Genomic DNA, 6,712 nt, shown 5'->3' with positions numbered 1-6,712 from the left:
GGTTCTGCTTGCTTGAACGCGGTGTTTATTTTACCTCGACCATCCCCGGGGAGGGGGCGTGCGCCGGATGCTGGAGTTGCAAATTCGAAAACTCTCGGGCTGGGGCAAGGTCTTAGGAGATGGGGCAGTGAACTCCCTCTTCTTACTTGCTTGGTCCTGCCTGGGTGGGAGCCGAGGAAGGCGGATTCAGCCTTCTCCTGCGGGCGTCTGAGCGGAAAGGCCGGGTTCTGGGCGCCCAGGCGCACCCAGGACTCTTGCTCCCGGAGAGGCGCCTTCTGGAAGCCAAGCACGAGCGCATCTCCGGCCCCGTCGCTCCCCTTCAACAGTGGTGGGACTGCCTATTCTCGGATACGGCGGGCGCTGGACGCACGAGGGGAGAGGGGTGGATAGGAAGGGTCTCCGCTGGACTCTGGATGCAGCCTAGGTTACCACTAGAGGGTGAAACGCCTAGTCAGACTCTAAGGTTCAGGAAGCCCGGGTGCCTCCAAGTGTTGTTTTCTCCTCTTTTCTGCAAAACAGGAAAATTCACTTAAAGTGCAAAATTGCTGGGGATGTGTCTATATGGGTAACGGGAAATAGCGGAGACCAGAAATTAGGTAGTAACGTTAAGAGGAAAAAATCGTCAAAAGTCTCTTCCTTGGACAATTCCAGCTACGTTTTTGGGGGCTTGAATTAGACGGGGAATCGGCTCTATTCTTGACTTGCCTGTGCCCGTGGGGAGACGCAGTCTGGACCCGGGGCCTGGACCAGGCGGGCTCATTTCCCATTGCGGTCTCCAAAACCCTCTCGATTTTTAATTCGTGCGTGTGTGGGTCCCGAAATGGGTCCAGAGAGGGGTGGAAGAGAACGAAGCTCAGACCCTCCGCTCTGGGCTGAGTTCTGATTTGGGGCGGGGCGCGCTGGAGGAGAGCCCCGTCGGCGCAAGGATCGAGCGCACTGCGTGCAGGGTAGGGGCCAGGCCTGCGTGGACGCGGACGCGGGAGACCGGCGCTCCAAGGAGAGCCTCCAAACGGTCGCCGCGTCCGTTTACGTGGACCGCAGAGACCACCCCGCAATTATTGCTCTTCCTTCACCAAAAGCCCACCCCAGGCCGGAGGTCCCAGGCCGGAGGTTCCAGGCCGCGTGGACCCCCCCAGCCTCCGCCCCGGGCTTCTTCCTCCATCCTTCCAGGCGTCCAGCTGAACGAAGCCCGCGCGGGTTCCAACCCAATTAGCTCGCCGCAATGCCGCCGCCAGCCACCAGCTCCTGCTGCAATTAGGACCGCGCCGGCGAGGGCGGGGGTCGGGCAGGTAAAGAGGGACCAATTTGCCCCGAGGCTTTATCAACAAGTGGCTTAACTAGGAATTTACGTTGACAACTCAGCACCTCCGTCGGGGCTCCGGTGGCGGCCCGCAGGGATGACAGGCTGAACTGGGGCGGGGGGGGGGGGGGGGGGGGGGGGCGGCCCGAGACCCAGGAGGCCTCAAGCCCCAAAGCCACACAAAGTCGGCCTCCTCCTGGGTCCCGCGCGCCGCTTGGATCGCGTGGACCCGGGCGCCCCGGGGCGCGCTGCGAGGGCAGGGGTCTCGGCCGGCGGGAGCCGGTGGGCGCTAGGCCGTCTTTCCCGGCAAAGTAGGTGGCCCTGTATATTTTTGTTCAAGTGGTGTTTATGTTAATGAAAAAAGGATGGAATTACAAACAGCCCGCCGATGGAGCTTCAGCCTTAGGCCCTCGCGGTGCTCGCCTCCCAGGCCCAATCAAAAGGCGCGCACCCTGGGTCGCTGGGACTCTCAGCGGAACCTTCTAACGGGGAGAAATGATCATGGGTCCACCCTCCACACAGCAGAGTGGGTGATATTTGCTATCACCCACCCCAACCACCACCGCCACCCGCAGTAGCACAGTCAGGTTTCTGGGTAAGAAAAATCCCGATTCAAGTCCTGCAGTGTCCCTAAGAGCACCCAGACAGTTCCTTTGGGACCGCCCGCTGGGGCAGACGCAGCTTCAAGCCTCCCCCTGTTGCCAGCCTTTCCCTTGTCTCTTTTCTTTTAAAATAATTACCCCAAGCTTTGACGTTTGCTTTCTGGCCCTGATGACTTTTTTGCTGGGGAAAAGCCGTTGGCTTTCCAAAGGCCACCCCAGTTTACTCAGATCAAGAGACTGTTTTCTCTTTTTCTCCATACCCATTGCCCTCTTTTCCTCTGTTGACTCTCAGCACGGCCTGTGCTGGCTTTCGCCTCCTTTTCCTTTATCTGAACGAGAAGCAGAGCAGGAAAAGCAGGGCCCTGTGGAGAGATGCCGGGAGGGCTCCCACCGCATTTGGGAGGCGTGCTGGGCCAAGACAGCGATGCTTCCTCTTGAAAACTCACCCCCAGCCCTTCTCCGAACACTGTGCCCCGGGAGCCTGGCAGCTGTATGGTCAAGTGGGGCCTCATCTAATCTCCTGGAGGGCCGGGCTGGGAGATCCTGGCCGTCGGGTACATCTCTACAGCTCCTCACCACACTCTGTTTACATGGATGCTGTTTCCACCTTCTGGATCCGTTCTGCCCCTTCCAGCTCTGTGTACAGGGTGCCCAGAAACAGTCCACCTGGGCTTTCAGCTTGGGGAATTGGAGCTACCAGCAGCATCCGGGCACCACACTCTGGGTTTTCAGTCTCTGCTCCCGGGTACTACAAAGTCCACAGATGCTGCTCAGAGAGGCTTTGCTGGCCAGGATCAGCCCGACTCAGCAATCAGACTAGAACCCAAGCAGTAAAGAGGTCGTGGGACCCAAAGAGAGGAAACTTTTTCCAGGAAGAGGAAAATAGGGAGTTGTCCCTTGGCTATAGAGTTCTGCAGGTGGACTCCTCCTGGACTGGAGGGAGCACTGACTCCAGGTTTAGGTAGCTCGTGGGCAGGGTTGGGGAGGATTCACTCCAGGAGAGGAGGTGACTGGAGGGCTGTGCCCACTCCCTCTCTCTGCCACTTCAGGGCTCCACGCCAACCCCTGGGAGCTGACCTGGGACCCCTCTGTTGGGTCTGGGAGGTTGGATCCTGGCGTACTTCCCGGGGCTTAGGTAATGGAGGCAGTCGAGCTGTTGGGGGCTGGGGGTGGGTATTCTTAAGACCAAAGGATCTTGAGGTGGGAGGTGCGTTGGGGAGAAAGCATTCCTGTAGCTTTCACTGCTGTGCAGAGTCCCTTTTTTACACACTCTCTCCCAAATAAGAACCACCAAGATGGAATAAATTGGGCCCAAGTCACGGTTATTGGCACTCCTTTCTTTCAAACAGTTACCATTTGTCAAAGCCCTCCGCTCAACTGACACTCCCTTGACGGCTTTTGTAGCCTTGACATTGAGCAGCGGAGAGAAAAATCCAAAAGGGTGACCGGATGCAGCCTCCGCTGCCGCAAGCCGGAATTCACCCCTCTCCTCCGGGGGCGCCGAGGTCACAGGCCACGTTTTTCACGCAGAAGCCGCGGGGTCGACGGCCCAGAGGTGGGTCGCTCGGCGGAGCCCCTCGCGAGTTTCCTCCCGGGCTGTGGGCCGCGTCACCAAATGGTCCACCTGTGCGCGTTTCTCCCTCTCCTTAACCTTCAACAGGTGCCGGGCGCCCGCGTTCCGGCTCCCTTCTCTCCCCTCGCACTCTCCAGCTGTCTGTGCTGGGAACACTTCAAATCGGTATTTAGTCTGTTGCGATTGGTGGATATGCACAACCCAAGCTGAATGCCCAACTAGCCGGCCTTGCCTTCTGCCAAGGAGAAGGGGAGCGGTGGGAGGGTAGCAGGGGCTTTTTTCTGAGGGGCTTTGGAAAGCACGGTCCAGGCAAAAAGAGGGAGTTAGTTGCCACAGGGCCACGCTCCATGGTCCAGCAGCCGCCCAAATCCACGCACACCCAAGGGTTCCGGGCGGCGCTGACATGGACCGCATGGCTGCACTTGGCTTTTGAGCCTTCGACCTCCTCGGCGGCCCAGGCGCCGCGGGAGCCGCTTTCTCCGCCGCACCACTTTCTCCGGGGCTGGCGGATGCCAGATGCCGAGCCCTGAACTTGCCTGCGAGCTGGCGGGGCCCCTTCTGCGCGTCCCAGCCATTTATTCCATCCTGCAATTAAACCCGAGGTCAAATATCTCCTTAACGACGCTATCAGGCCAGCGGCTCATTATGGCGTATATTTAGCCATAAACTAGGGGTTGTAGCAAGGAGGAGATGAAAATTATTGTGTTCTGGGAAAGAATCCTTTTAGCAGAAACCAGAGCTGTTATTTACCAGGGAGAACTAAGTACAGGCTCCGGCTTCTAGGCGACCCCAGGCAGGACAAGCTGCAATGCCGGCCCTTGCCGCCTTCGCCCAGCGCCCCTGCCCCAGGCCCCCGCCGGCTTCCCAGGACCCAGAAGGCGCCGCCCCAGGGCGCAGGGAGCTGCCCTGCAGAGGAGCTATGTGAATATGCCTGCAGAATGGTCTGGAGTTGGTGGGTGGGGTGTGGTGTCAGAGCATGTGGCTTCTAGAGTGATTCTCTTTCTCCTGTGCAGGCTTAGGTGGGTGACCTAACTTCTCTGCACCTCAGTTGCCTCATCTGTAAAATGGGGGAGAAGTAACACCTTCTCCGTCGCAGCTCAGGATAATAAGTCTGACCCAAAAGGAAGTTTAGTAACTGATGTCCCAAAGAAAAGTCATGAGGATGCTGATTTAAAAAAAAAAGTAACTTCATAGGATGCTGGAATGAATGATTGAATGAATGCAAGTACTTATGTAAGGCTGGGGGAGACTTGGAGTCCAGGGTTGAATGTGCCCAGTTTGAATGAGGCCCAGACCATCACAAGCTGTGCTTCCATACACACTGGAGATGCTCAGGTTGGCCCCTGCGGAGCTGAGGGGACAGAGTGTGTGGGTCGAAGCCACCCCAAGTTGAGCCTCTCAGGAAATGATCAAGTGACCCACAGGCTACAAATATTTGGACAAATGAAACAAGGGAGTCCCCAGTCTAAATGTTTGCCCAGGGCCTCTGAGGGAGGAGATTAATCACAAGGCTGGTGGACCTGCCCCCTCCCCAGGCCGGGCAGGTGTGTCCTAGGGAAAAGTGGCTGTGGCCCCTCACCCATGCTGGCCAAGGCCCAACTCCCCTGGCCTCCGGCCTGAGGAGGACACCAAAATCCCATCCCTTCCTGCATAGACATCTTGCCCAGAAATTCTGGGAGCTCCTGCCGGATGAATGTGGATTGTGTTGGGGCGGGAGCGGATCCCTAGACCTTCCTGTTGAACACACATACGATACGTGCATACACACACACACACACATACATGCATACACACATATGCACACACACACACACGTGCACACACACACATCGAGCAGCCAGGTCGCCCACTCTACCTCCCCTCTACAGGCCCTCACTGCCCCGGGTGCAGTCCTGTCAGCTCAGCCATCTCCCTGCTCCCATGCTGCCCATCTGCAGTGAGACAGTAGCCAGTCCTGGGGGTCCCCCTGAACTTCTGGAAAGGGGAGGAGCACTCTCCAGTTATGGCCACTTCCAGAGGGGTTTGCAGTTCTGAGAGGGAAGTGCTGGGTGCTGGGCCGCGCTCTCTGTCACAGCTCTGTAATCATGGCCAGGTGCCATCCATCTCTGAGCCTTTCTTTCTCCCTCCGGGCAACGCAGATCCTGTGTTAGCACTCAAGAAGCCAGGCCGGCTACCTCTCACGTTGGATGTCAGGCCCTCCTTCTCAGTTTGATCAGCTCTCTCTCTCTGAGGCACCAGCCCACCACCTTTAGGACACACACACCAGGCACTGCATAGACTTTTACCCCTGGGTGATGCAGATCCAGGCTTTCCCAATGGCACAGGGAGAAATTCACTACTTAATCACAGGCTTCACTGGTGGTCCAGGGGTTAAGAATCCACCTTGCAATGCAAGAGGTCCCTGGTCCCAGAAGATGCCTCAGGCCGAGGAGTTGCTATCCCCAAGCACCACAACTATCTGAGCCTGCGCTCAGAGCCCAAGAGCCAGAGCTACTGAAGCCCTCCCACCCAGAGCCCGTGCCCTGCCACAGGAGAGGCCACTGCACTGGGAAGCCTGCGCCCTGCAATGAAGAGTAGCCCCTGTTTGATCCAACTAGAGAAAGCCTGCACACAGCAACGAAGACCCAGCACAGCCAAAAAAATAAATAAATCTTAAAAATACTTAATCCTATGGCGTTCTGATTAAATGAGATCACAAGATGTAACTTTTGTTGGTCAATTAATATAAATGTATGTATGGTCTATTGCTAGGGATCAATGTGCTTTAAAAGCTGGAGTGTCTCTGGGCTGCACGCTGTATTACTCGGGAACTCCACGGGACAGAGACGGCAAAGAATGACACAGGCGGTAAAGGTGGATGCGCATCCCCAGATGTGTCCACTCACAGTCACTGGCCTCAGGTGGGTCCCGAGGCAACAGCTTACACAGACAGGTTGCCTTGGAGACAGGCTCACCGCCAGGGCTGGGCTCCTTGCTGCCATTCAGGTTGTGTGGCTGGGAGGGTCTCTATCCAACATGACAAATGCACTCAGCCCGGCATGGAGACACTGCTGCCCAAAACTTTTTATTTCATTAGAAGCTTGTTTACCGCCCGGCGGGCTGACTGCTCGGGTGAAGAGCCCGGCCTACGATACACAATCCTCCAGTTGTCCCCTCCAGGCCTTTGAAATGGTGGCTCCTGCACAAACTAAGTTCGTTCTGTTCAGAAGAGCGTTTCTATGCTTTCTTCCCCTGCGA

This window comes from Bubalus bubalis, chromosome 18 (genome assembly GCF_019923935.1).
Source record: "Bubalus bubalis isolate 160015118507 breed Murrah chromosome 18, NDDB_SH_1, whole genome shotgun sequence".
Lineage (NCBI taxonomy): Eukaryota > Metazoa > Chordata > Mammalia > Artiodactyla > Bovidae > Bubalus > Bubalus bubalis.
Note: the sequence above shows the minus strand (reverse complement) of the source record.